Source organism: Moschus berezovskii, chromosome 8 (assembly GCF_049115385.1).
Source record: "Moschus berezovskii isolate FMDL1 chromosome 8, NW_MosBer_1.0, whole genome shotgun sequence".
NCBI classification, from domain to species: domain Eukaryota; kingdom Metazoa; phylum Chordata; class Mammalia; order Artiodactyla; family Moschidae; genus Moschus; species Moschus berezovskii.
The window spans coordinates 104,229,552-104,256,758 of NC_142467.1; the positions used below are offsets into that span (position 1 = coordinate 104,229,552).

The 27,207-nt window shown below is 44.3% G+C and overlaps 1 protein-coding gene and 1 pseudogene across 4 annotated transcripts in view; one reads left to right on the forward strand and one right to left on the reverse strand.

Annotated features, from left to right (window-relative positions):
* BRD4 (bromodomain containing 4) overlaps positions 1 to 16,969 on the reverse strand; it is a 93,280-nt gene extending 76,311 nt beyond the window's left edge. For 3 of the 4 annotated variants that reach the window (XM_088839117.1, XM_055431233.2, XM_088839116.1), the window contains exon 1: positions 16,280 to 16,384. The gene's annotated coding sequence lies outside the window, so the exon portion shown is untranslated. Of the gene's footprint in view, positions 1 to 16,279; positions 16,385 to 16,728 lie in introns of those variants that run through there. The other variant, XM_055431232.2, reaches the window with a different exon arrangement.
* Positions 15,029 to 17,055, forward strand: LOC148777178 (uncharacterized; annotated as a pseudogene).
* The last annotated feature ends 10,152 nt before the right edge of the window (positions 17,056 to 27,207 follow it).

The following is a 27,207-nucleotide window of genomic DNA, read 5'->3' on the forward strand; positions in this document are numbered from 1 at the left end:
GTTCCACTGGAGAGCACTGCTTTGAGTGGGTAGCCTTTCCATTCTCCAGGAGATCCTCACAACCCAGGGATGGAACCCAGGTCTCCCATATTGTAGGTGGATTCTTTACCAGCTGAGCCACGAGGGAAACCCTAGAAACTGGGCAGATCACTGTAAAATAAGAATGCTCCAAACTGGACCCTAAAATATGGAGGGAGTGCAGAAGCAGCAAAGACTATTGGGCAATGGTCTTGTGACAAAAGCCAGGAGCTCACAGTACCACAGGATGGGAATTTCAATTTTATCCTGTATGCAATTTTAGAGTTTTAGAGCAACAGAATTATGCAGCAATAAATCTATTATATTTTGATAATGTACTGAGTTGGAAAAAAAAGTTCCTTCGGTTTTTAAAGTAAAACTAAAAGACATTACCCATTTTCACCAAGAACTTTATTGAACAATGTATTCGCCATTTTGTTCTACTATCTTTTGCCACTTTTCAGGCAACTTAGTAATTCCATCTTCCCAAAACTTACCTTTTCTGAGCAAAGAACTGTTTCAGGTGCCTTTTATGGTCTATCAGGGAATTTAATTTTTTTCCATTAAGAGAATAAAGACCAAAATAAATGGACATCCAAAGATCCAATGTGTGGTGAACACAGCAGACAAATCAGAACTTCCCAGACAAGCTGTACAATTTTTGCCTAATCACCAAAGAAACATGTGGTCTTGCGTTATCCTGAAGGAAGATTATGCATTTTCTGTTGACTAATTCCAGATGCTTTTCATCAAGTGCTGCCTTCAGCTAATCTAACTGGGACAAGTACTGGTTAGAAATAATTGTTTGATTTTCCAGAAGACTGTAATAAAAGGACTTTCTTCCAATCCCACCATAGATACATCACCTTCTTTGGATGAAGACTGGCCTTTGGTGTGGTTGGTGGTGGTTCATTTCGTCTGCTCCACAATCCTTCATTTCACATTATTGTACAGTATCCACTTTTCATCATCTATCACAATTTGTTTTAAAAAACATTTTTGTTACATTTCAGTAGAGAAATCATAGGTGGAAATACCATCAGGAAGATTTTTTGCTGCTTCAATTATGTGAAACCCAAACATCAAAGTGATCAACATAACCAAGATGGCACAAAAGATTTTCAACGCTTGATTTGGATATTTTGAGTATATCAGCTATTTCCCACATGGTGTAACGTTGATTATTATTCTCCACAAACGTTTCAATTTGACTGCTAGCAACTTCAACGGGTCTACCCAACGATGGTGCACCGTGCAGTGAGAAATTTCCATCGCAAAGCTTCGAAAAACACTTTTGGCACACTCAATGAGTCACAGAGCCTTCTCCATACACTGCACAAATCTTTTTGCTTTTCAGTTGCAATTTTGCCTTTCTTGAAACAATAAAGCATAATATGCTGAAAATGTTGCTTTTTCTTTCGTCTTCAATATTAAGATGACTACACAAAAATTCACCTTTTTTTAATGCATGTTAATATGACCGCTGTTACCATACAATCTAACAAAGTTGTTTTGGATGACATTAAAGATAGCTAACCACTACTACAGCTAACAAATCTTTTGGCCAACCCAGTACTTTCCAACTAGCTTACTAGTTTTGCAGGGAATTTGTTTAACATCTACCATTTTCTCTTGACTGGATATTTTTTTCACAGATACTCAGAGGCAAACCTTTATTTAATGAGATCATTTATCATTTTACAACTTGAAAGAAAAGTTTTAAAAGTAAAATGAAACATCTACTTCTTCAAAGCACACTTGTTAAATGAATTACCACCGTTCTTGGGGTCGCGGAGAGTCGGACACGACTGAGCTACTGAACTGAACTGAACACTGGGTTGCTGAAGTGGTTACTTAGAACTGAAGATGGTAAGATCTCTGAAACACCTGTCTCACTCCCCCAAGCCCCAGTCACATTTTAAATGTACATGGCATACAAACATGGGAGACACTTTACTCATCACTGAGTCCTCACTGCACACACAAAAGGACTCATCCAAGTCAGCAAGGTTGCTTCCGGCAGCAAATTCCTTGTAAATAAGAGTCCCTAAGTGGGAAATACGGAGAAGGAAATGGCACCCCACTCCAGTACTCTTGCATGGGAAATCCCGTGGATGAAGGAGCCTGCTAGGCTGCAGTCCATAGGGTCGCTAAGAGTCGGACACAACTGAGCAACTTCACTTTCACTTTTCACTTTCATGCATTGAAGAAGGAAATGGCAACCCATTCCAGTGTTCTTGCTTGGAGAATCCCAGGGACGGGGGAGCCTGGTGGGCTGCCGTCTATGGGGTTGCAGAGTTGGACACAACTGACACAACTTAGCAGCAGCAGCAGCATCAAGTGGGAAATAAGCACCCAAGAGCTGGAATTCAATGTCACCCTACAAAAAGCAGAGCTTAGAGACTGTGCAGCTCACAGTAATCATGAGAGGCCATCCAGCGCACACCAATTTAGCAAGCCTGGGTGGAGTGCCTGGGCTAAAGATAACACTCCAGCTTACTGCTCCCCAAAAATTCCTCTTCTGTACTCATATACTTCCACTGGAGCATCAAGGGGAAAATGGAGGTGAAACCAAATCAAAGCACTGGTGGTAACCTTTTCAGGGTGCAGCTTAATTCCACTTGTTTGAATTTCCTCAGAAGACTCTTCAGGAGAGTGGCACAGAATCCTGGATGAAAAGATCTGTCCAGTGAAAGCAATGACCCTTCTCTGATAATTCTCTGCCAAGGGGACAGCCTCCAAAGGACAGGTGTTTGCTTGCAGCACTATCCAGGTCTCCATCCAAGCCTCAGCTATCTTCACTGACAGACCAGCCTAAACATCAGTTCTTTTCCAACGTTCACAGATGGATGGACTCTTCCTTCCAGGACTGCCTGGCCTGTACCTCTCAGAGAGTACTTCCAAGATCTACCTTATGCTATTAAGTACCATTTCAACCATCTGCATGCATTACATTCCTTCCTCCCTAGTCATGAACATTTGGGCTCCAGAGCCAGGCCTTGACACCAGCAACCCTGTCCAAGTGACTGAGCTCTCTGTACGTCAAATTTCTTATCCGGAAGACAGAAATGATACCAGTACCTATCTTCAGAGGACTTTAGGAATACAGAAGGTCTTAGAAGCTCAACAAACAGTACACATGGCACACAGTAATCACTCAAATATTCACTAAAATGGAGTGATCATAAACGGATGCACAAGCTCCATCTGTGCAGGGAAATATAGTGGAGAAAGGGAAGTGATTCACACTGCAGTTCCATACATGAAGGCTGACTCAGACAGCAAGCAGAGTGTCTTCTGTTCAAATCTACCACTTCAGAATAGGCCAGCAGTAAGAAACAGACTGCAGCCATGAAATTAAAAGACGCCTGCTCCTTGGAAGGAAAGCTATGATCAACCAGACAGCATTTTAAAAAGCACAGACATTACTTTGCCAACAAAGGTCCGTCTAGTCAAGGCAATGGCAAGCCACTCCAGTACTCTTGCCTAGAAAATCCCATGGATGGAGGAGCCTGGTAGGCTGCAGTCCATGGGGTCGCTAAGGGTCGGACATGACTGAGCGACTTCACTTTCACTTTTCACACACTGGAGAAGGAAATGGAAACCCACTTCAGTGTTCTTGCCTGGAGAATCCCAGGGACGGGGGAGCCTGGTGGGCTTCCGTCTATGAGGTCACACAGAGTCGGACACGACTGAAGTGACTTAGCAGCAGCAGCAGTCAAAGATATGCTATGGTTTTTCCAGTAGTCATGAATGGATGTAAGAGTTGGCTATAAAGAAAGCTGAGCGCCAAAGAACTGATGCTTTTGAACTGTGGTGTTGGAAAAGACTCAAGAGCTGCGTGGACTGCAAGAAGATCCAATCAGTATATCCTAAAGGAAACTAGCCCTGAATATTTATTGGAAGGACTGATGATGAAGTTGAAACTCCAATACTTTGGCCACCTAATGCGAAGAATGGACTCGCTAGAAAAGACCCTGATGCTGGGAAAGATTGAAGGCAGGAGGAGAAGGGGCTGACAGAGGATGAGATAGTTGGATGGCATCACTGACTCAATGGACATGAGTTTGAGTAAGATCTGGGAGTTGGTGATGGACAAGGAAGCCTGGCATGCTGCAGTCCATGGGGTCGCAAAGAGTCAAACACGACTGAACTGAAGAAACAAAAAAAAAGGCAACCCACTCCAGTATTTTTGCCCAGAAAACCCCATGGACAGAGGAGCCTGGCGGGCTACAGTCTATTGGGTCACAAGAGTTGGCCAAGACTTGGTAACTAAATAACAAGAAACTAAAAAAGACCTATTCAGAAAAGGTATTTCTACCCTTTGAAGGGAAATCTGTTCATAGGCAACTACTTAATAAAAGTCCTTTTCACAAAGAGTCAATGATCAAAGACAAGCAACTGCCTCAAGGTGAACAATTGGGGGGCGGGGGTGTTTAAAGAGCCATACGCCAGAGAAGGTACTCAGCTCTCACAAGTATAAGGGAAGTGTAAACTCAGTGTTTACTGAAGTGTAAACTCAGATGGGCTCCCAGAGCAAAGAGGCCCAAGGGTGTCCTGAGAAATGACACTGAGGACAGGCAGGCTAAGAGGCAGGCTATCTATCGGCTCCAACGTTACGAATTCAAAACTGCACTCCTGGAATTACAAATATATGTGAGCTATTATCTTGAAACAGATGAAGATGAAGGTAGTGTTATTTCCAGACACCTAATCTTGGAGCTCAATAGTTTCCTGGGATCAAAAGGAAAATGAAGACACATATATGCAAACTTCACTACTTAGCCGGTTTTTTGTATATAACTGAAAGCACTTAAGAGCTAAATAACTTTAAATGAAGATTATGAATGAAAACACCTACACATGGATGGTTCAGTTCAGTTCAGTCGCTCAGTCGTGTCTGACTCTTTGCGACCCCATGAATCACAGCACGCCAGGCCTCCCTGTCCATCACCAACTCCCGGAGTTCACTCAAACTCATGTCCATTGAGTCGGTGATGCCATCCAGCCATCTCATTCTCTGTCGTCCCCGTCTCCTCCCACCCCCAATCCCTCCCAGCATCAGACTCTTTTCCAGTGAGTCAACTCGTCGCATGAGGTGGCCAAAGTATTGGAGTTTCAGCTTTAGCATCAGTCCTTCCAATGAACAACCAGGACTGATCTCCTTTAGAATGGACTGGTTGGATCTCCTTGCAGTCCAAGGGACTCTCAAGAGTCTTCTCCAACACCACAGTTCAAAAGCATCAATTCTTCAGTGCTCAGCTTTCTTCACAGTCCAACTCTCACATCCACACATGACCACCGGAAAAACCATAGCCTTGACTAGACACATGGATGGTACCAGCTCTTACAAAACTCCTTCATATAAGTTATGTTTATTTCTTTTAATTACAGAATAATAAGAGCAAACTGTTTAAGCAACAAAGCCATGTCTGTCCAATACATAAGACTGTAACTCAACTGGGCAGAGCAAAGGGATTCATTATAGCCAAAGACCAACAGAAAATGAACGGGGGAAATATCCATTAGCACATATAAATTTAATTCAAACTTTAGAGATCAGGGGAGAGCATAGAGGTTTTGATATTGTTACAAATAGGACAACAGACCCAAAATGAGCCCCATGTCAACAAACCACAGCTTAATTAGTTTCGGCTCTCCCAGAAATGGAATCTTAAAACCAGTCAATCAGGAATCACCTGGTCAGCACTAGTGAGGTAATCTGCCTGACAGACCCCTGCCATCCCTAAAAACAAAGTGACCTTGCCTCAAGCAATCTGTTTTTCGACAACCTAGTTTCCCCCACCACACTGTCACTAAATCTTTCCTCTGTACAGCTCCGTGGGAGCACCTCCCTATCAGCTAGATAGGATGCTGCCCCATTCACAAATCACTGAATAAAGTCACTAAGATCTTAAAATTTACTCCACTGAATTTTTAAAACAAGACGCACTATTCCTAAAAGTAATACAAGTTATTTTCCATCTCTGACAACTCTGCCCCAATTACAAAGCATGAATTATTCAAGTTAATGACACTGAATTTCCCCTTCCTTCTACCAAAGGATTTGGAAAACAGAATAATGGTATCAGGCACACCACCTGTGCAGCATGTTTCAATCTCTAAGCACAAACATACCATGCTGAAGAATGGTATTTTCTCATTCCACAAGTTCTGTCTCCCTCAGTCTGCAGGTTCAAATGCAAGCACGGAAAAGAGGTCCCACAGCTAAGAGCAGGCGCTAAGCCACATAAGGGACCATAGCCACGAGTCTTTCTGCTGCTGCTGCTGCTAAGTCACTTCAGTCGTGTCCGACTCTGTGTGACCCCCATAGACGGAAGCCCACCAGGCTCTCCCGTCCCTGGGATTCTCCAGGCAAGAACACTGGAGTGGGCTGCCATTTCCTTCTCCAATGTGTGAAAGTGAAAAGTGAAAGTGAAGTCGCTCAGTCGTGTCCGACCCTTAGTGACCCCACGGACTGCAGCCTACCAGGCTCCTCCATTCACGGGATTTTCTAGGCAAGAGTACTGGAGTGGCTTGCCATTGCCTTCTCCAACGAGTCTTTCTAAGTCTACCCATATCCAGCACAACCAAATGATCAGGCAGCTAGCAGGCTACTTGGAGAAGGCAATGGCAAGCCACTCCAGTACTCTTGCCTAGAAAATCCCATGGATGGAGGAGCCTGGTTGGCTGTAGTCTATGGGGTCGCTAAGGGTCGGACACGACTGAGCGACTTCACTTTCACACATTGGAGAAGGAAATGGCAACCCACTCCAGTGTTCTTGCCTGGAGAATCCCAGGGACGGGGGAGCCTGGTGGGCTTCCGTCTATGGGGTCGCACAGAGTCGAACACGACTGAAGTGACTTAGCAGCAGCAGCAGGCTACTGGATTACCTTCTGCAGCAAAGGCTCCAAGCCAACACCAAATCCTGGAAAACAGTTTTATGAACAGCGGAAGTTGCTTCAGCAAAGAGCCCCAGAACAAAAACCTTCCTTCATCTGCAGCCACTGCAATAGGCCCAGTCTGGCATTTTGAAACATTCCTCATACCCAAGAAAGAGAACAAGTTGAAAAAGAGGGGTGTAAAAGGCCCCTGGGCAGATGTACACCACAGCTGACACAGGTTGACAGCTCTGTGAAAGTCTCTGGAGAATGTTCCACAAGGATGAACCGAAATGGGTGCTCCACATTGTTTCCTAGGGTCATAAAAATTGCAAATGTTTGGAAAAGTAGGATACATGCAAAAACAAAAGTCTTCAAAATCATCAAGGGTCATTTAATAACATAATACTTTCTCATTCTCAAAGTAAACTCCAGAAAACTAATTATAGTACATGCTTCTTGGATGGGCTCTAGGGTTCTAAGAAATGCCTCTACCCCTAACTATTCAATGTTCACACATACGCGTTTTTCTAGAGAAAGGATCCACAGCTTTGTCACCTTTTCAAAGGGATCTCCAACCTCCCCTTAAGTTAAGAACTGATACTCTAATGAGAAGCAGAGCTGATCTATCCTTGGCCACTGGATCCTCAATTATTTTGAGTCCCTTAAAGAACTGAATAAATCCAACAGAAAGAACTGTAGGAAAATGATTACTCTAGCAGTGTTTAACACTTGTTTTTGATTATGGAAATCTGAGTAAGCTTTCTGTAATACTAGAGGAATGCCAAGCAGCAGACTTTACGAGAATTTAAGTATAGAAACAACTTAACAAATGGCAAAATTACAAATGCAGTTTTTGTGTGGACAAAGATGAATCCAGTCTGAAACATTCTCCATTACAATTTCATTCATGAATGCATATGCTGATGTTTACCTACCTGGTCTCTTAACCCAGTCTTCCCCTGCACTTCCTTCCATGTTATAAGCCTATCTCACCCCTGTGCTTTCTGAGGGCTGTTTACTGATCAAATTAGGCTCTATCACCAGCGGCTGGAGTCTTCTGGCCCACCCAAGAGACTACTGAGACTTGGCTTGACTCCTCCCTGAGTCCCCACAGCAAATTCCTCTGTACCTGAACCTGGTATAAATCATGTCTTTCATTTAATTCTGGACCAAGAATTTGGAATACTCACATCCTTAACTATCTTCACTTTATACTTTTTCTTAAGTAACTCGTTATAAGCTGACTGCAGCTAATTCTGGCTTTTATGACCAAGTATGGAAAATTAACTTCCTTTCAGCCATCCAAAATTTATTGCTTCAAGATAGAGGGTACACTCTACTTCAAATATAAAATACAGACTGTTCAAAAAAATTATCCCATCTAGCACGACTCACAATGAGGAGCAAGATGCTGCTGGGGTTACCACCGGAGGTGAGCAAGTGAAGGGCAGAAATGAATGAATGTGTTATGTTCAAGTGAGGTGGCTTGGCATTCCCACTCTGAACATGGTCAGGGATGGGCAATGATCCAAGCCAGTGTCTTCTGTCATCAGAGCACTATGGGGAAGAATCACTCTTGACCTTGAAGTCAGGATATCAGAGATAAAAAACAGCTGTGATGTCCCTATTTGAGTTCCTGATTTCAGCTGTGCCTGAGGTCCACTCTAGACTTACTACATCAACCAGCAAATTCCACTTTATTAACAAATCCCCTTTTTTCTCATGTTTTTCATGTTTGATACCATAAGTAAGTAACCAATATAGCCATTTCCTTTAGAACTAAAATCGTGCTTGATTAAAAAGTTGGGAGGACCGTATCTCAAGAGTAAAAATAACTTGCTCCCCAACACACACACAAAATACTTGTTACATACTTACTGTTTTGCTTGTTGCAATCTGCTGACAGCCTTCCCCACATGCTTCCTCCTCAACTTCCCCATCCCACTCTACCCTCCGAAGAGCTTCTAGCAAGCACAGCACAAGCAGAAAAGAAACTAAATAAAGATCAACGCAGTTCACATGCTACTACAAAGCAGATCCAGGACAATCACTTTGGGCAAATGATAAAGAAATAGATTGTAAAATGACCACCAAAAAAAGAAAGAGAAAAAATTCAGGGTACCCACAGTTAACAATGAGTGGTATCTAAAACAAGGCTATTTCACACTAGTCTGAAAAGATTCACAATAGGAAACAAGATTTCGCCGTGTACACAATACAGAGAATCACAGCAAAGGTTTTATGAAATACCCTTGAATGCGTAACACCCTTTGACATTTCCTTTTTCTCCCCCCTGAAACAATGATTGCAACCTACTAAATTCATTTCACAATCCAGAGTTTGAAAAACAAGACCCAAAACAAGAATTACTTTCTCTTAAAACCTAGATTGTGGTCAAAGTTCACTGGAGCCCAAATCTATTACCTCATTTTACATATGAGGTATCATATTTACATATGAGCTATGGTTTTTCCAGTAGTCATGTATGGATGTGAGAGTTGGACGATAACGAAAGCTGAGCGCCGAAGAACTGATGCTTTTGAACTGTGGTGCTGGAGAAGACTCGAGTGTCCCTTGGACAGTAAGGAGATCCAACCAGTCCATCCTAAAGGAAATCAGTCCTGAATATTCATTGGAAGGACTGATGCTGAAGCTGAAGATCCAATACTTTGGCCACCTGGTGCGAAGAACTGACTCTTCTGAAAAGGCCCTGATTCTGGGAAAGATTGAGGGTGGGAGAAGGGAAAAAGAGAGGATGAGATGGTTGGATGGCATCACCGACTCAATGGACATGAATTTGAGTAAGCTCCAGGAGTTGGTGATGGACAGGGAGGCCTGGCGTGCTGCAGTCCTTGCGGTCACAAAGAGTTGGCCAGGACTGAGCCGAACTGAACATGAGAGAAACTAAGGCCTGGAAGGATATGCAACTTGCCCAAGGAAGGCACACAGCAGATCCAAAGTGTCCAGCCCAGCTCCTTCCCTCTCTCTCTTGTGCGCGGAGGCACAGGTGCACGCTCGCACAACTTGCACTAGCAGGTTCACACTCCATGCAGTCCTCTCGTTTCAACCTTCAGAATTTGCTCACCTGAAATGCATGTTTCCTCAAACATAGTGGAAAATGTTTTAAGTGAAAATCCCCCAATTTATCTTACTCTCTCTCTTTTACACAAAATAATCTCAAAGGCCAATTCGCCTGTGGGCATGTATGTGTACTGCCTGGGGTAGGACAACTGAGGATGTTAGCCACAGACACTACTAATTCCTGTTTCTAGAAATTGCATAATACCAAGCCCAACACCTCTTCCTGGCAGTGCTTCCACAATGTGCCAGTGTCTCGTGGCACGACAGCAACTAGAACAAATAGTTTCAGCCCTAAGTGCACACCAAGACAAGAGAAGTGACCACAGGCACAGTGAAGCCTTCTCAGCTGTTCCTGAAACCCTTTGGCAGAGCAAAAGCAGCACTCCTCCCACCCCAAACAAACACAGTACAAGTCAGAGACCCCCTTCCCTTCCCCACCTTAATACAACCCAGATGCCAGACACCCCCATCTTTTGTCTACCCAGTCAATGTAAATATACAGATCCCATTTTACCAATAAGGAACCTGAGATGTAGGGAGATTATGGAACTTGCCTGAGGCTGAGGTCAAGGTCAGAAGGAGGTGGAGCTGGGACTGATCCCCCGACAAGAACTCCACAGTTATCCCTTTTCAATACACAGCTCCACCCAAGCCCAACTCTGCTAGCTATAGCCCAAAGTCCTGAAACCTCCTACGTTGAGAACAGGCCAACACTTGTCAAGGAACAGATCACAGAATAACCTATACCTAGGATGACCTTTATTTTTTTTAGGATGACCTTTAAAAAGCCTTTATTTGTAAGTATGTCACAGATCAAAAAGAAGAAATGCATATTCATTTAGGTGCTCTTAATTTTCAGTTAAATGCTCATATCTGATCAATCTCTGAAAAAAACAGACTCTTCAATTGGGTTACACACACGCACACAAAACGCATTCCACAAGAAACTGAATGCTGACAGCCCCTAGTAAAGGTGACTGGCATTGACTGGTTTTCTTCTGGTCAACAGGCCCAAAGTCCATCAGCAGGGACTTAGCCTCCCAGCCAGGAACTCCACTTTCCAGGCCCACCATACAACTGCCTGCCTCCTTTCCAAGGAGACCCTGACTTGTGATACAAACCTTCCTGGAGACCAGAATCCTTTCACCAAGTCCAAATGTCAACATACTTTACTTTAGGGCCAGAAACGGCAGGGAAGGTATAGAAAGATGCTGTGCCTCTGCTTTGGAAAAACCTCCTCCACCAGCAACTGCGGACAACTGTTGCCACTGTTCACATAACCAGGTTTTAATGAAATGGTTAAGTTTCATCTTAGGACTGAGAATACACTGGACCAACTTCCCCAGCTGGATCATTTCTCCAAAACTATGGAGCCAACAATATCCCAGGGTGGGCACCCCCAGAGCTTGCTGGATTTCCATTAATCCCATTAACCCCTCTTTTAATCTCATTATCAGCTAAAGACAAATCCTCACTTAAAAAACCCAATCCACACTTTAAATCACCTCTCCCATTGAAGCTCTACTCAAGAGTTCAATCAAAGGAAGACACAGCACAGAGGGGGATCTGAAAGGCACCTCACTGATCTTGGTATCATCTGATGACACAGTGTCCAGGAATGTCTGCTGGCACATCTTCCGAACCCTCAGCTGCTCTACTTTCTAATACCTGGCTTCCTCTCCCCACTTCTATTCTTCACCCTGGGTAATGACAGCAAATAACCTTGAGAGAGCACCACCTCACTTTACCCTTAACTGAAAGATGGACAAGTGAAGTTTGGGGAAGGTCAAGTGACAGGCTGAAGGTCACACAGCAGGCAACAGGGCCAGGATTCAAACTGGGGTCTAACAGTGCCACACAGTCCTTGGAGCAGGTCAGCAAAAATGAGACAGGACTGGATGCCAAGAGGCTGTTCAAGCCTTCCCCAGAGCATTCAGATTACACTGGACTTCTATCACGGAGTCAGGAATTCTGAGACCTGATTTCAGGAAGCAAAGTCCAACTCTGGGCAGGAGAGAAGAAACATCAAAAAGCAAGACCTCGGAGACACTTCTGCTTCTCAGAAGGCTTCACAGAACACAAAGACCACACTTGGGTTTTACCTAATTGCTATTTGTTGGGGGTTGGGGGACTGTTAAAAGCCTCATCCTTATAAACAAGACACTGTCAAGTTTGATTGGATAAAAGGAAAATCATAGAACTTTTCCAGAAAACTAAATTGTACCAAGTTTCCAAAAACACACCCCCTCTGGTCTGGTAATTTCATTTCTAGATATGAAAAAAGGGGAAAACTTGAAAATCATGACAAGAAACAGCAGAATTATGGTATGTTCACATAAAAGAAATTTAGACACCCACTTAGAGCATTTTGGAAATGTTCACAGTGTAATATTTTTTGAAAAGTTAAGCACAAAACCCCCTTACAATCTCTTTTGCAGATGATGTGGACCAACCAGTGCTATTACAGGACAGAACTTTGAGACCGAACTCACCCTCCATGTATTTCTTTAGAATGGAATACATCCCATGATTTACACTGGGAGATGTGGATGCAGTTTAATCAAGTTTAATCAGTTGTATCTGTTTTTTTTTAAACACTTTACAGCAATGGTACAAGTCTGGGTGCATCTTCCAGACTGTTCTCTGTGCCTCATCAGCACTTCGAGCTGTTCTCCAACAATTACAATTAAGAAACGAAATGGGGATCAAACCACGCAAACTGTACCACAGGTCAACACAGACATCCTTGTACTTCCATTCCCCATTCTTTTAGATGGCTACACCACATTCCATTAAGCTGTTTTCTTTTTTAACCCCTCCATGAGAATACTAGAAAAATAAAAAGTCTGCAATAAAAAGTCATTGCGCATGGTTAAGTACCATGACCTAGCAATTCCACTCCTAGCTATCCACCCAACAGAAATTAATACAAAATGTCCACACAAAAATTTGTACGTGAATGTTTGGAGCAGCACCATTCACCATAGTCCAAAAAAGTGGAAATCCAAATACCCATCAACTGAAGAACAGAGAAGTAAAATGTGACATATGCATATAAGGAAATAATATTCACTCATAAAAGAAATGAAGTACTGATTCCTGCTACACCATGTAAAACTTTGAAAACATTACACCAAGGGACAGACCAGACACAAAAGGTTATATATATTGTACGATTCCTGAAATATCCAGAATAGGCAAATTTATAGACACAAAGAGTACATCAGTAGTTGCCACAGATTTAAGGGATGGAGAAAGCCTGCTAATGAATAGGGATCTCTTTTTGGAGGAATGAAAATGTTCTAAAATTGGTTGTGGTGGCGGCTGCACCATTCTGAATATACTAAAAAAACCACTGAATTGTACGCTGTAAATTGGTGAACTATCACTTGTGAATTATATCTCAATAAAGCTATTACAAAACGACTAAAAACAGTAAGATTTTACAATAGTATAATGCTCAAAATATATATAATTTATATTCAACAAATGTTTGGGGGTAAATACATTAAAATTATATGTGCCATAAAGAAATCATCGTGCAAATATCTTTTTGTCTTCCTTTATACATAGTAGAAGCTCAAAAAATCATTGATGAAACAGACTGGTCAATCACGTGAAATCAGGGCGTGATGCTTTTTTTAAACAAAATTATTTTTACTGACAAAACGAGATTCACATTAAGAAATGCTACCCATAGTTAGCATTACCCACTTCATCTCCCTCTTAAAATACTTTTCCCAGGTCAGGACTGAACCACAACCCAAACCCACTCACCACATTTCAAACTGCAAAGTGGGAAATGTACAGTAGACAGTGCACAGAGGCAACTGCATACCATGCTGCTTCGACTATTAATAAGTTTACCACAATTAGAGACCTTAACGTTACCTTAGTTAAAATTCACATCCCCTGAAAGTCACTACTAATTATGCCCATTGTTAATATGATTTAAGAGAAATTATTTGCATTTGTTATTATGGGGATGCCAAATTCTTCAATTATCTCTCCAGTTTATTAACTCAAAGAATATTATAGCTGCTCTTCAAAAGTGCTGAGGATACACTGAAGAATAAAAATAGGCAAAGACTAGCAAGCAAAACCCTGCCCTCATGGAACTCACATTCCAGTTTTGTTTTGTTTTTAAAGTATAATTTAACGACATTTTATTTTTAACAAACTCATGTCTTATGAATTAAATGTCAGCATCAGCAAAGAATCGCAATTCTCACCTTGCAAATGTTCAGTCTTTTCTAAATACTAAAAATCACAAAGAAAAAAAATAATAAAAAAATAAAAATCACAAAGATTAAACATCAGCAGCCGTTTTCAATGACAAGCCCTTTTTACCCCGTTTTACAGATGTGCCTGGAACATAAAGACAAACATGTCTACCTTACAACTTTATCCAAAATCAGAATTCGAAAAGTTTTACATCCAAACCATTGATACAGACAACGACAGTGGACTCTTAGAGCAGATTCAACAGCCCAGGGTCTTCAAATCATTGATACCAAATGGTTTTTACTGAAAATTTAAATAAAAAGACTCCAATCACCTAAAATTCATAATCTCAAGTCATTCAATAACCTGAATTGTGTAACACGAAAATATTACATCCCCTCCACCTCCAAAAGCAAAAGTGCAATTTAGTTCAAAGATCACAACTAGCTCAAAAGGGAAACTTTTGGAAACAAAGTCTAAATTCCGTTAAACAATTCAATAATTTAGTGGAAATTTTACAAGGTGGCCCATGATTCTCTTGCACTTCTTAGGTAATATTTTTTCTCATCACCCTCTCAACAAGGGAGGGTAGACTTAAAGACACCTCAAAACAGCCAACCCATCCTTAAAATGCAGTCACTTTCGCGTTCTTTCATCTGTTGGCAAAATTTCTTATCTTCAGCAATTTGGTAGGGGCTGAATTCTAGCAAGATGCACACATGTGGGTTCACGTCCTTAGATAAGACAAACTAAAACCATCTTAAGAGACTCACTCCACAGCTTGAGCCCTTAAATAGTTTCCTACTAAGGTTAAGTGGGTATGGCAGGTAACAGGGAGTAATGCATTTGTTTCAGATCAGACTTTTCTCGATTTGGTTGAGGGAAATCATCGGAGAAGTTTATCTTTCCCAGGCTGAAGACTCGGGGGAGAACAAGTTAGTTACCTAAAACCTTGGTGGAAAGATAAACCCCATCCAAATTCAACAGAAAGTAATGTTTTATCATATTACTGGCAAGGTCATAAAACAGACTGTGCCATCCAAAAACTTCTTGAAACTGGTAACATACTCATAAATCCTATTGAGAATTCCTTTCTTTACAACCTCCAAGAACTAAAACCCAAGAACCAACAATTTAAGGAACCTGACAGCCCCATTCATAGAAATCTCCCAAACATTATCACAGCACCGAAAAGTCTCTGGCTTAGAGGTACTCTGATGGTCTTTGTAAACACGGGCAGGGAAAATCCTCTTGAAGGTAAGCAAAGGCACTTTTAATTCTCATGAGGCGCAGATTCCAAGAGATTATTTCTTGAATCCAGCACACACATAAAAAGTAACCCAAGGGCCAAGACCATACACAGGATCAGGTTGCACAAAACGTTAAATGAGTAAACAAAAATAACACTTCAAAATACAATGTGTGATCTTGAGTAAGAGAGGTCAGTCACACAGTAAAAGCACATGACTCATCCACAGGCCTGAACACAAGTATCTGTACAGTCCACTACACCAGAGTGGGATTTCCCATCTTCATCCAAGCCTGGGCCTTAGGGGTATCTCTGTCGGGAGAAGTGCTATTTCCGTTTTGGAGGGGAGGGTCATTTCATTTCGCTGAATCACAACTCCCCCACATCCCCACCCCAAACCACCACCACGCACAATACTGCAAATAGACGAGACGGTGGCAAGGACGCCAGCGAGCACCGACCGAGCAAAACAAAGCACCCAGTGAGGGGCTGCCGGGCCGGGAGTGGGTGGGTAAAGGGGGCCAGGCCCGCCCCTCGGAGCACGGCTCCCGCCCCCAGCGGCCTCTCTCCGGGTAGGTGTACGGCGGCAGCCTCCTCCCTCCACCTGGAGACCAGCTCGGTTCTCCGCAGAGCCCCGGGGGCCAGTCCGGAAGGTGAGGAAATGAGGGCGGGGGCACGCTGCCCCGGCCTGAGCTAGAGGACCAAAGCTCCAGAAAGAGGGCGCGTCGGGCCGCCCCACGTGAACACCGGGGCCGAGGCCGCCCCGGGGACCGCGGCCGGGAGCAGCGGCGCTCGTGACCACCACGCCGGGCCCGGACTTACCCGGGCCGGGCGCACCGCGGACTCCGCGGCAGCCGCTTCCTCCTCCTCCTCACTTGACAAAATGGCGGCGACAGGAAGTGCCGGGCGCCTCGGCCCGCCCCCCGCCCACCCGCCCCGCCGCTGCGCCCGCGCCCCCCGCCCGCGCCCCTGCCCGGCCGCCCAGCCGGAGCCGGGGGGCGGTGGCGCCAACGGCGGGGCGCCCGCGAGCCGCCCTGCCGCCCCGACACCAACGGCGCAAGCGGCCCTGGCCCGGCGCGAGCGGCGCGAGGACGCGGGAGGCCCGCAGGCCCGAGCCCGCGTCGCCCCGGCCTCCCCGCCCCCGCGCCGCGCCGATGGCGTAGCTCCTGGCGCACCAGCCCCATTACGCAATGCAGGTTACGCGGACCGCGCCGCGGGCCCCAGCAGGCTGCCCCGCGCCGTCTGCTGCCCCGAAGGGCACCGGTCCTCACCTGAGACGCTAGGCCGCACGCCGCCCCCGCCAGCCGCACGCCGCCGCCCCCTCCTCTTCCGGCTGCCTGCGCGGCGCCGGGGCCCGCCCGCCGCTCCGCCGCGCTCACAGGCCCCGCTCGGCCGCGGGCACTGCCGGCAGCCGCCGCCGCCGCAGCCCCCGCTTCGGCTCCTCGGCTGCGGGAGAGCAGAACAAACAGCCGTGCCGCCGCCGCCGCCGCCGCCGCCGCCAGCGCACTGACGTCACCGCGCACGCTGCGCGCGCGGTCACGCGCTGCCGCCGCCCGGCGTGCGCGCCCCAAACCGTGACCAGCGGGAGCGAGCTTTAGCGAGCTGGTGGCGGGGCGGTGAATGGGGAAAGCAGGTGCTCGCGGCCCGCGGAGAGACGAGACGCCCCCCCACCGAACCCTCCCCCACCCCACCCCAGACCAAGGGTGAGGGCTGACGAGAGTTTGCACACCTGAGGTAGGGGACCGCTTCGTCGGAGGGAAGGAGTCCCGCAGTCCGAGGAAGGAGAAATCTCAGACCGGGCGAGAGGACCTCGCAGACCGAGAGGGGAGATACTTCAGACCGAGAGGGGACCGCCCCGCTGACCGTGAGGTGACCCCGAAGACCGAAGAGGATACACCTCAGACTGAGAGGGGACCTCACAGACCGAGAGTTGGAATCCCGAAGACGGAGAGGAAACACTTCAGACCGAGCGAGAGGACCTGCAGGCTGAGGGAGGAGATCCCTTGGACTGAGGGAGGGGATAGACGGAGGGAAGGCTGAAAGTTGAGCCTGAGGGAGAACATCTGAAAACAGAGGGAGCCGTCCAAAAATTTAAGAAGGGATTGATGACAGGCCCTCAAACAGAGGGAAGACAGTGAGGATAGGCTCCACAGACTGATGGCAGAGGCCGGGAGAGACACCTGCCTGAGGGAGGCCGCGCTGCAGGGGAGGCTGAAGGGTGTTGGAGGAGGCTGGAGTAGGGTGGGACTTGAACGTTAAGGGAGAGAGCTGCGATGGGGGCGCTGGGGTGAGAGAAGGCAGGTGGGAGAGAAGGCTGTTAGCAAGGCTGGGGTGGCATCTTTCTTGGCTGGCTCGCCAGCCACTGGGATCTAAGGACTGGAAGGTATCAGACTCTATGCCTAGGGCGCTCTCCCTGCAGTTGGCCCCCAGCTGACCTCCTTCTCATCCTTGAAATCCAAACCACAAGCCAGCTCCCTGAAACGAAGAGATTAGGTTTAGGTTGCTTACAGTTTAATGTGGTAATTCTGTTAAAAATTTTCAAACGGGGAGCCATAACCTCTTTTCCCTTTTTGCCCTTATTATCACTCTTAGCAGGCTGCAGTCCATGGGGTCGCTAAGAGTCGGAAACGACTGAGCGACTTCACTTTCACTTTACACTTGCATGCATTGGAGAAGGAAATGGCAACCCACTCCAGTGTTCTTGCCTGGAGAATCCCAGGGACAGGGGAACCTGGTGGGCTGCCGTCTATGGGGTCGCACAGAGTCGGACCCGACTGAAGCGACTTAGCAGCAGCAGCATTTTAAGTCCCATCTTTTAAAAATAGCAAGCTCAGTTCTTCTATAAAGTCTGCTGCTGCTGCTGCTGCTGCTGCTGCTGCTAAGTCACTTCAGTCGTGTCCGACTCTGTGTGACCCCATAGACGGAAGCCCACCAGGCTCCCCCGTCCCTGGGATTCTCCAGGCAAGAACACTGGAGTGGGTTGCCATTTCCTTCTCCAATGTGTGAAAGTGAAAAGTGAAAGTGAAGTCGCTCAGTCGTGTCCGACCCTTAGCGACCCCACGGACTGCAGCCTACCAGGCTCCTCCATCCATGGGATTTTCTAGGCAAGAGTACTGGAGTGGCTTGCCATTGCCTTCTCCGTCTATAAAGTCTAGGTAATTTAAAAAAAATTCCTGATGTCTCCTTTCAGAACATATTGATACACTAGGATAGCAGTCAACTAGTTTTGTCTCTCTTATGGGGTTTGCTCCCCTGAGAAACCTGTATGCAGGTCAAGAAGCAACAGTTAGAACCAGACATGGAACAACAGACTAGTTCCAAATTGGGAAAGGAGTACATCAAGGCTGTATATTGTCACCCTGCTTATTTAATTTCCTGATGTCTCCTTTCAGAACATATTGATACACTAGGATAGCAGTCAACTAGTTTTGTCTCTCTTATGGGGTTTGCTCCCCTGAGAAACCTGTATGCAGGTCAAGAAGCAACAGTTAGAACCAGACATGGAACAACAGACTAGTTCCAAATTGGGAAAGGAGTACATCAAGGCTGTATATTGTCACCCTGCTTATTTAACTTATGTGCAGAGTACATCATGAGAAATGCGGGCTGGATAAAGCACAAGCTGGAATCAAGATTGCCGGGAGACATATCAATAACCTCAGATATGCAGATGACACCACCCTTATGGGAGAAAGTGAAGAGGAACTGAAGAGCCTCTTGATGAAAGTGAAAGAGGAGAGTGAAAAAGCTGGCATCTAACTCAACATTCAAAAACTAAGATCATGGCATTCAGTCCCATTACTTCATGGCAAATAGATGGGGAATCAATGGAAACAGTGACAGACTTTATTTTCTTGGGCTCCAAAATCACTGCAGATGGTGACTGTAACCATGAAATTAAAAGATGCTTGCTCCTTGGAAGAAAAGCTATGACTAACCTGCTGCTGCTGCTGCTGCTAAGTCACTTCAGTCGTGTCCGACTCTGTGTGACCCCATAGACGGAAGCCCACCAGGCTCCCCCGTCCCTGGGATTCTCCAGGCAAGAACACGAGAGTGGGTTGCCATTTCCTTCTCCAATGTGTGAAAGTGAAAAGTGAAAGTGAAGTCGCTCAGTCATGTCCGACCCTTAGCGACCCCACGGACTGCAGCCTACCAGGCTCCTCCATCCATGGGATTTTATAGGCAAGAGTACTGGAGTGGCTTGCCATGACCAACCTAGACACATATTAAAAAGCAGAGACATTGCTTTGCCAACAAAGGTCCATCTAGTCAAGGCTATGGTTTTTCCAGTAGTCATGTATGGATGTGAGAGTTGAACTATAAAGAAAGCTGAGCACCGAAGAATTGCTGCTTTTGAGCTATGGTGTTGGAGAAGACTCTTGAGAGTCCCTTGGACTGCAAGAAGATCCAACCAGTCCATCCTAAAGGAAATCAGTCCTGAATATTCACTGAAAGGACTGAGGCTGAAGCTGAGTCTCCAATACTTTGGCCACCTGATGCAAAGAACTGACTCATTGGAAAAGACTCTGATTCTGGGAAAGATTGAAGGCAGGAGAAGGGGACGACAGAGGATGAGATATGGTTGAATGGCATCATTGACTCAATGGACATGAGTTTGAGCAAGCTCTGGGAGCTGGTGATGGACAGGGAAGCCAGGCATGCTGCAGTCAGTCCATGGGGTCGCAAAGAATCTGACACGACTGAGCAACTGACCTGACTACTGATGGGGTCTGCTCACTCTTCACTAAGGTCAATTATAAATTAATGATAGGTCCTGAGCAAAATAAAGACATAACTTTTGCCCTTTATTTTAACAAAGCATGAAGTAACAAACTTAAGTACCAGCAACAAAGGAGGTAATTGTAACAGGTTCATTAGTAAGGTTTATTCTAGTACTGTATTACAGAATATTGAAATTTGTGAATATCTCTGGCTCCTAATGTCACATACCTGGCAATTTGCAGAAGGTGATGAGAAATGGAAAAAGAATAGGAAAAGTACACAGGGATAAATGAATATGGAGTAACAGCCTTTTTTAAGGAAATAAAAAAGACAAAACAGGGTATATCCATTTAAAGCTCATCTTCCCCATAGTAGCCTAGTTGCATTATCTGCTTAATTTATTGTTGCTGTAAACATGTTTTGGGAAGCATTTGGAACTGCCATTTGCAAGTCACAAAGTCTTTTGTTACACTTCATTTTAGACAAAATCATAATATCTAACTTGATTTACTGGGCCTTACTACAGGGCTTTTGGCTGTGACTGGAAGTCAGATCCAACCTGAAGAGAATTTACAAGCTGTGAAGGCAGTCCCAAAAGCTTTGTCCAAAAATCTTGTAGGACAGCAATGTCTCACCCAAGATCACACGTTTACACATGTTTACATGTTAGAACTCAGATCTCATGACTCCATGAAGGCTGGGTTCTCTAACCCAGGAATTAACTTTTTGTTGTGTTGTTTTTTTTTTTTGCTCGCCTAGTGTGCTTTATGGGACCCCTACCAGGGATCAAACCTGTGCCCCTCCTAACCCCCAATGAAAGGACAGAGTCCCAACCACTGGACTGCCAGGGTACTCCCAATAAATGTTTTCTATAAAGAGCCAGGTAGTCGGAGAAGGCAGTGGCAACCCACTCCAGTACTCTTGCCTGGAGAATCCCATGAACGGAGGAGCCCGGTAGGCTGCAGTCCGTGGGGTCACTAAGAGTCGGACACGACTGAGCGACTTCACTTTCACTTTTCACTTTCACGCCTTGGAGAAGGAAAGGGCAACCCACTCCAGTGTTCAGGCAAGAACACTGGAGTGGGTTGCCCTTTCCTTCTCCAAGGCGTGAAAGTGAAGTCGCTCAGTCGTGTCCGACCCTTAGCGACCCCACGGACTGCAGCCTACCGGGCTCCTCCATCCATGGGATTCTCCAGGCAAGAGTACTGGAGTGGCTTGCCAGCAGCAGCAGTCAATATTTAGGGTTTCTGGCCCATGCAATCTCTGTAACATTACCAATCTTTGTAGCTCTGCATTGTAGTACAAAAGCAGCCATAAATAATATGTAAACAAATGAGTGTGGCTGTGTTCCAATAAAACTTTATGGATGCTAAAATTAGAATTTCATGTAAATTTCAAAAGTCACCAAATATTGTTCTTTTTTTTATTCCCAACTGTTGAAAAAATATGAAAACCATTCTTTGCTGGAAGGCCTTGGAAAAACAGACAGCAGTCCAGATTTGTCCCACACATTTGCTGATCTCTGCTCTTGAACCTCAAGTGTAGAGAAATGGAAATTTCTTTACCATTATACAGAAGCTATTCTGCTTAGTTTTTTGGGTTTTTTTTAATTAATAGTTTTAGGAGAGCAGTTTTAGATTTAACATTGAGTAAAGTACAGAGTTCCCTTACACCTCTCACTTTCCCCATCTTGCAGAATGGTACACTGGTTAGAGTTGATGGGCCATTAGTGACACACTATTAACTAAAGTCCATAGTTTGCATTAGAGTTCACTGTTTCTGTTGTGCATCTTATGGGTTTTGACAAACGTATAATGACACACTCGTCAACCATTATGCTTGCCAATTTCTTAAAAGCTAGCTAAGAACAAAAGTTTCAGAATAAAGCACTATAATTCTGTCAGCCACAAATAGGTACAAGATGACTCTAAGGGTCATTTTGGTTTCTGCTACTTTGTTCATGTTTATTTGCTGTTTTTGTTTAGTTTCAAAGTATTCACAAATATCATTCACTATAACACTTAAAATAATGAGAGTGATGGAAGACCCAGTGTGAAGAACCATACAATTGCAGTTTTGAAAAGGAAGTGATTTTTTTTTTCTTTAAGTTTCAAAGTGGAAAGAAAATGCAAGTATTACACATGGGATAAAAGTACTCAAGAAGAAGGAGTCTGGAAGTCAAAGAAGGAATGATAGTAGGAGCTCTTATATACTGCTCATTGCTTGGTTCAATCATTTTAGAATACATTTGGCCTTGTTTGGTGAAGTTGAAGCTCTGTACACTCCATGGCCCACTAATTCCAATCCATGGAAACTCTTAAGTGACATACTTAAGAAAGTTCAGCATAGTCCTAAGAGCCCACACTGAAAACAACCCAAATGTCTGCCTGGTAGAATGTAGTATAATGAAAATGAACAAATCACAGTCACACACAATACACAGATGAAACTCAGGAAAACCAAAGAAGCAAAGCATATGTGATGATTCCATTTCTATGTTGATTTCTAAAACAGATAAAAATATGTGGAGATTTTTAGGGAAATTATACAATTTCCTGTTACCTGAGGAGCTCTGAACCTGAGATCCAGCATCACAAAATCCTGTGGAGACAGGAGCACTGCTGCTTCTGCTGCTTTCCTTGATTTGGATGTGCTCTGGGCAAGAACCAGTGGAGTGCGGGGACTATAAAAAACAAGCAGGTAATTAGCACTGGTTACTTGACAGGGTGATCAGGAGGGGATGAAGAGAATAGGGTCGGTAACCAATTTCTGAGGTATAGGAGTATTCTATTTCTTTTCCTTTAAAACTTTTTAGATCGAAAACCTCACATGGCTCTATTGAATCACGTGTGTGTGTGTGTGTGTGGTAAAAAACAGTACATCTACCCTTTTAAATTGTTACATGTATAGTACATTAACTACAAGCACAGTGTTGTACAGGAGTCTTTTTCACCTTACATGGCTGGAAAGTATTTTGCTTCTTGATTATACATTTACTTTGTAATTATTCAGTCAATGTTTTATGCATATTTGTATTATATATTCATTTTTTTAAGGAAAGAAAATTAATTATATAAACAAAGAAAACTGCCTAAGTGAAGAGAACTGAACAGATAAAGGTAATGATAAAGTTGACATGGACAAACTTCTGAATGTATGGCCAGGAAATAAAATTTTGGTCATGAGCTACTGGTGGTCACAGGGATTCAAGCCCTTGTGGAATCATGGCATCAAAATGAAAGACGAGTCAAGTGAAATTGCCCCAACTGCTCAAAAATTCTCTTCAGCATTTGCTGAGCAGAAAAGGTTTCTTGACAGATCTTCACTATAATTGCAGCCAGCCTATTTTGGTGAAGGATACCTGACCATTTATTTCAGCAAGGACTTCATGGATAAGCCCATGTTGGAATGCTCTAACTGGAGTAAGTACATATCAGAACTGAAAGCTTACATCTCTCTTGCTCCTTTCATCTTCAAGACAAATGTGCTGATGAAGCAGGTTCTTGCATCTGGTGACTTCTCCAGCATTCCAATGGTTAAAACTCTGTGCTTGCAATGCAGGGGGCACAGGTTCGATCCCTGGCCAGAAAATTAACATCCCACATGCTGAGCAGTGCAGCCAAAAAAAAAAAAGCATCTATATCTAGATTTATACTAGTATTGTCTGGTAGTCAGCTTTCAAAAATGGCCCCCAAAGATTACCCTTCGGCTGATCGCCAAAGAATTGATGCTTTTGAACTGTGGTGCTGGAGAAGACTCTTGAGAGTCCCTTGGACTGCAAGGAGATTCAACCAGTCCATTCTAAAGGAGATCAGTCCTGGGTATTCATTGGAAGGACTGATGCACTGAAACTCCAATACTTTGGCCACCTCATGCAACGAGTTGACTCACCAGAAAAGAGTCTGATGCTGGGAGGGATTGGGGGTGGGAGGAGATGGGAACAACAGAGAATGAGATGTCTGGATGGCATCACCAACTCGATAGACATGAGTTTGAGTGAACTCCGGGAGTTGGTGGTGGACAGGGAGGCCTGGTGTGCTGTGATTCACGGGGTCGCAAAGAGTCGGATACGACTGAGTGACTGAACTGAACTGAAACTCCTCCTTGAGTGTGGTCTGGACGTAGTTACTTGTTGATGACAAAGAAATTATGGCAAAAGCAATAGAGTATCTGTTTCATGATTAGGTTACAAAAGACTGACTTTCCAGCTGGACTCTTTTGCCTTCTCAGCTTCAACTTTTTTGATGAAGCAAGCTGCCATGTAGGTGAGGCCCATTTGTCAAGGGACTGAGGGTAGCATCCAGTCAATGCCAGCACTGGACTAAAGCCATCAGTCCAACAGCTGCAAGGATCTTCGTTCGGCCAGCAAACACATCAATACCATTGAAAGTAGATCCATAGTCAAACCTTTAGAAGAAACCACAGCCTAAGCCAACACTTTGATTACAACCCTATAATTCCAACCAGAGGATCCAGCTAAGTGACACCTGACTTCCAGAAATTATAAAATGATAAGTGTGCTTTAATTTTTTAAGACAGTAAATTTTGGAGTAGTTTGTTATGCGGCAATAGATAACTAAAAACACATCCTGGGACCAAATACCCTTTCCCCTAGGGAAGACATATTTCCGCCTTCGTGGGGTTAATGAACAGTGTGGCAAGCAAATTCTTCCTTTTCCCAAAATGTCCCCTTAGTTGCTCTGGTTTTGCATTGTTAAACTAGACAAAGTATATTTCAGTCACTGGGGGATATTGCTGTGGTCTTAGTTCTTTTGAGACAAACAGTATTATTTTTAAGTTCTCTTCCAACAGAAATGAGTTAGGAACTTATGTCTCTAAGGAGGCTAGAGTTTTCCTTCTGGGGACTATTGTAGTAAACAGTTCACACATTCTGTTACCCTGAAGTTAGTCAGTCATTGACCCTTGGGGGTTATCTCTAAAGAGGAATTTTTCCAAAGATAATTCCAAGGCAGCAAATAAGGGAAATTTATGATACATTTGCGAGCTGTTTTCACTCCTATTTAGAGAAATGCTCCCAAATCTTTGTAGACATCTAAGAGGCTAAAATATCCAAGCATTTCCCATGGGACAAGTTGAGGATCTGTCCTGAGTTTGTATCTGTGGGCAGGTTACTGAACAGAGTTGATGCAGGCATCCACAATGCCTTGGCCCTGCAGGCATTAAGCAGTCAATGTGTTGACCTTACTCATAAAGAAACTGCTGTATACTTTATGTTCTTTATTTGTAAAGAATCCAGCTTAAATGGATTGGCTGGAATTAGGAGTATTTGCAGGAACCTAGACACATGGTTAGAGAAGGAAATGGCAACTCACTCCAGTATTCTTGCCTGGAGAATCCCAGGGACAGAGGAGCCTGGTAGGTTGACGTCTATGTGGTCGCAGAGTTGGACACAACTGAAGCAACTTAGCAGCAGCAGACACATGGTCGTCCACATAATGCAATTCACAGTAAGGAGAAATTACTAAGGATATAAATAACTTTATTAAAAAAAAGGTATTGTGAATTATCTGGTGGTCCACTGGTTAGGACTCTGCTGTCACTGCTGAGGTTTGATCCATGCTCGGGTTTGATTCATCGTTGGGGAACTAAAATCCCACAAGCTGTGCAGTGCAGCTAAAAGGAAAAGAAAACAATTCCATTTACAGTTGCACCAAAAGAATACTTAGGAATAAATTTGACAAAGTAAGTGCAGAAATTATACATTGAAAACTACAGAATACTGCTTAAAGAAGTTAAAGACGAACTAAATAGTGGAAAGACATCCATAATCATGAATTGGAAAACTTAATCTTTTACAGATGACAGTAATCTCCAAATTGGTCTGCAGATTCAGTGTAATTCCTGCCAGAGTATCATTGACTTATACATAGAAAATAAGATAAGCCTAAAGTTAATATGAAAATTTAAGGGACCTAGAATAACCAAAGGGCTTCCCAGGTGGTGCTAGGAATAAAGAACCTGCCTGCCAGTGCAGAATGTGTAAGAGAAGTAGGTTCAGTCTGTGGGTCGAGAAGATCCCCTGGAAGAGGGCATGGCAATCGACTCCACTATTCTTTCCTGGAGAATCCCATGGACAGAGGAGCCTGGCAGGCCATGATCCATAGGGTCGCAAAGATTTGGATATGACTGAAGCGACTTCACATGCAGAATAACCAAAACAGTCTTGAAAAAGGGGAAGAAAATTGGAAGATTCACACTTCCTAATTCCAAGTCTTACTATAAATCTACTTCATGGTGTTGGCATGAGGATAGATATAAAGAGCAAACAAACACAGAACACAGAAATCAATCCATGAAGCCATGGTCAACTGACTTTTGACCACTGTGTCCAAGATCATTCAATGGGGAAAGATGGTCTCTTTAACAAATGGTGCTGAGAAAGCTGGATATAACATGGAATAGAATTTTTGTATATGGTAGGACTACCTCCTGGAAAAGGCAATGGCGACCCACTCCAGTACTCTTGCCTGGAAAATCTCATGGATGGAAGAGCCTGGTAGGCTGCAGTCCATGGGGTCGCTACTAGTCGGACACGACTGAGCAACTTCACTTTCACTTTTCACTTTCATGCATTGAAGAAGGAAATGGCAACCCACTCCAGTGTTCTTGCCTGGAGAATCCCAGGGACAGAGGAGCCTGGTGGGCTGCTGTCTATGGGGTCACCCAGAGTCGGACACGACTGAAGCGACAGCAGCAGCAGCAGGACTACCTCCTACCATACACAAAAATTAGCTCAAAATAGATCATAGACTTAAATGTAAGGGCTAAAACCGTAAAACTCTTAGAAGAAAACATAGGGGTAAATCTTCACAGCCTTGGAGTTGCCAATGATTTCTTACCTATTACATCCAAAGTACAAGCGACAGTGAAAAAAAGATAAATTGGACTGGACCAAAAACCCATGGAAGAGTGCCCAACATCATGTGTCAACTGAACTGAACTGAAGGATGTGGAGAAAGTGGAACCCTTGCAAATTGCTGATCGGAATGGAAAATGGTACAGCTGCT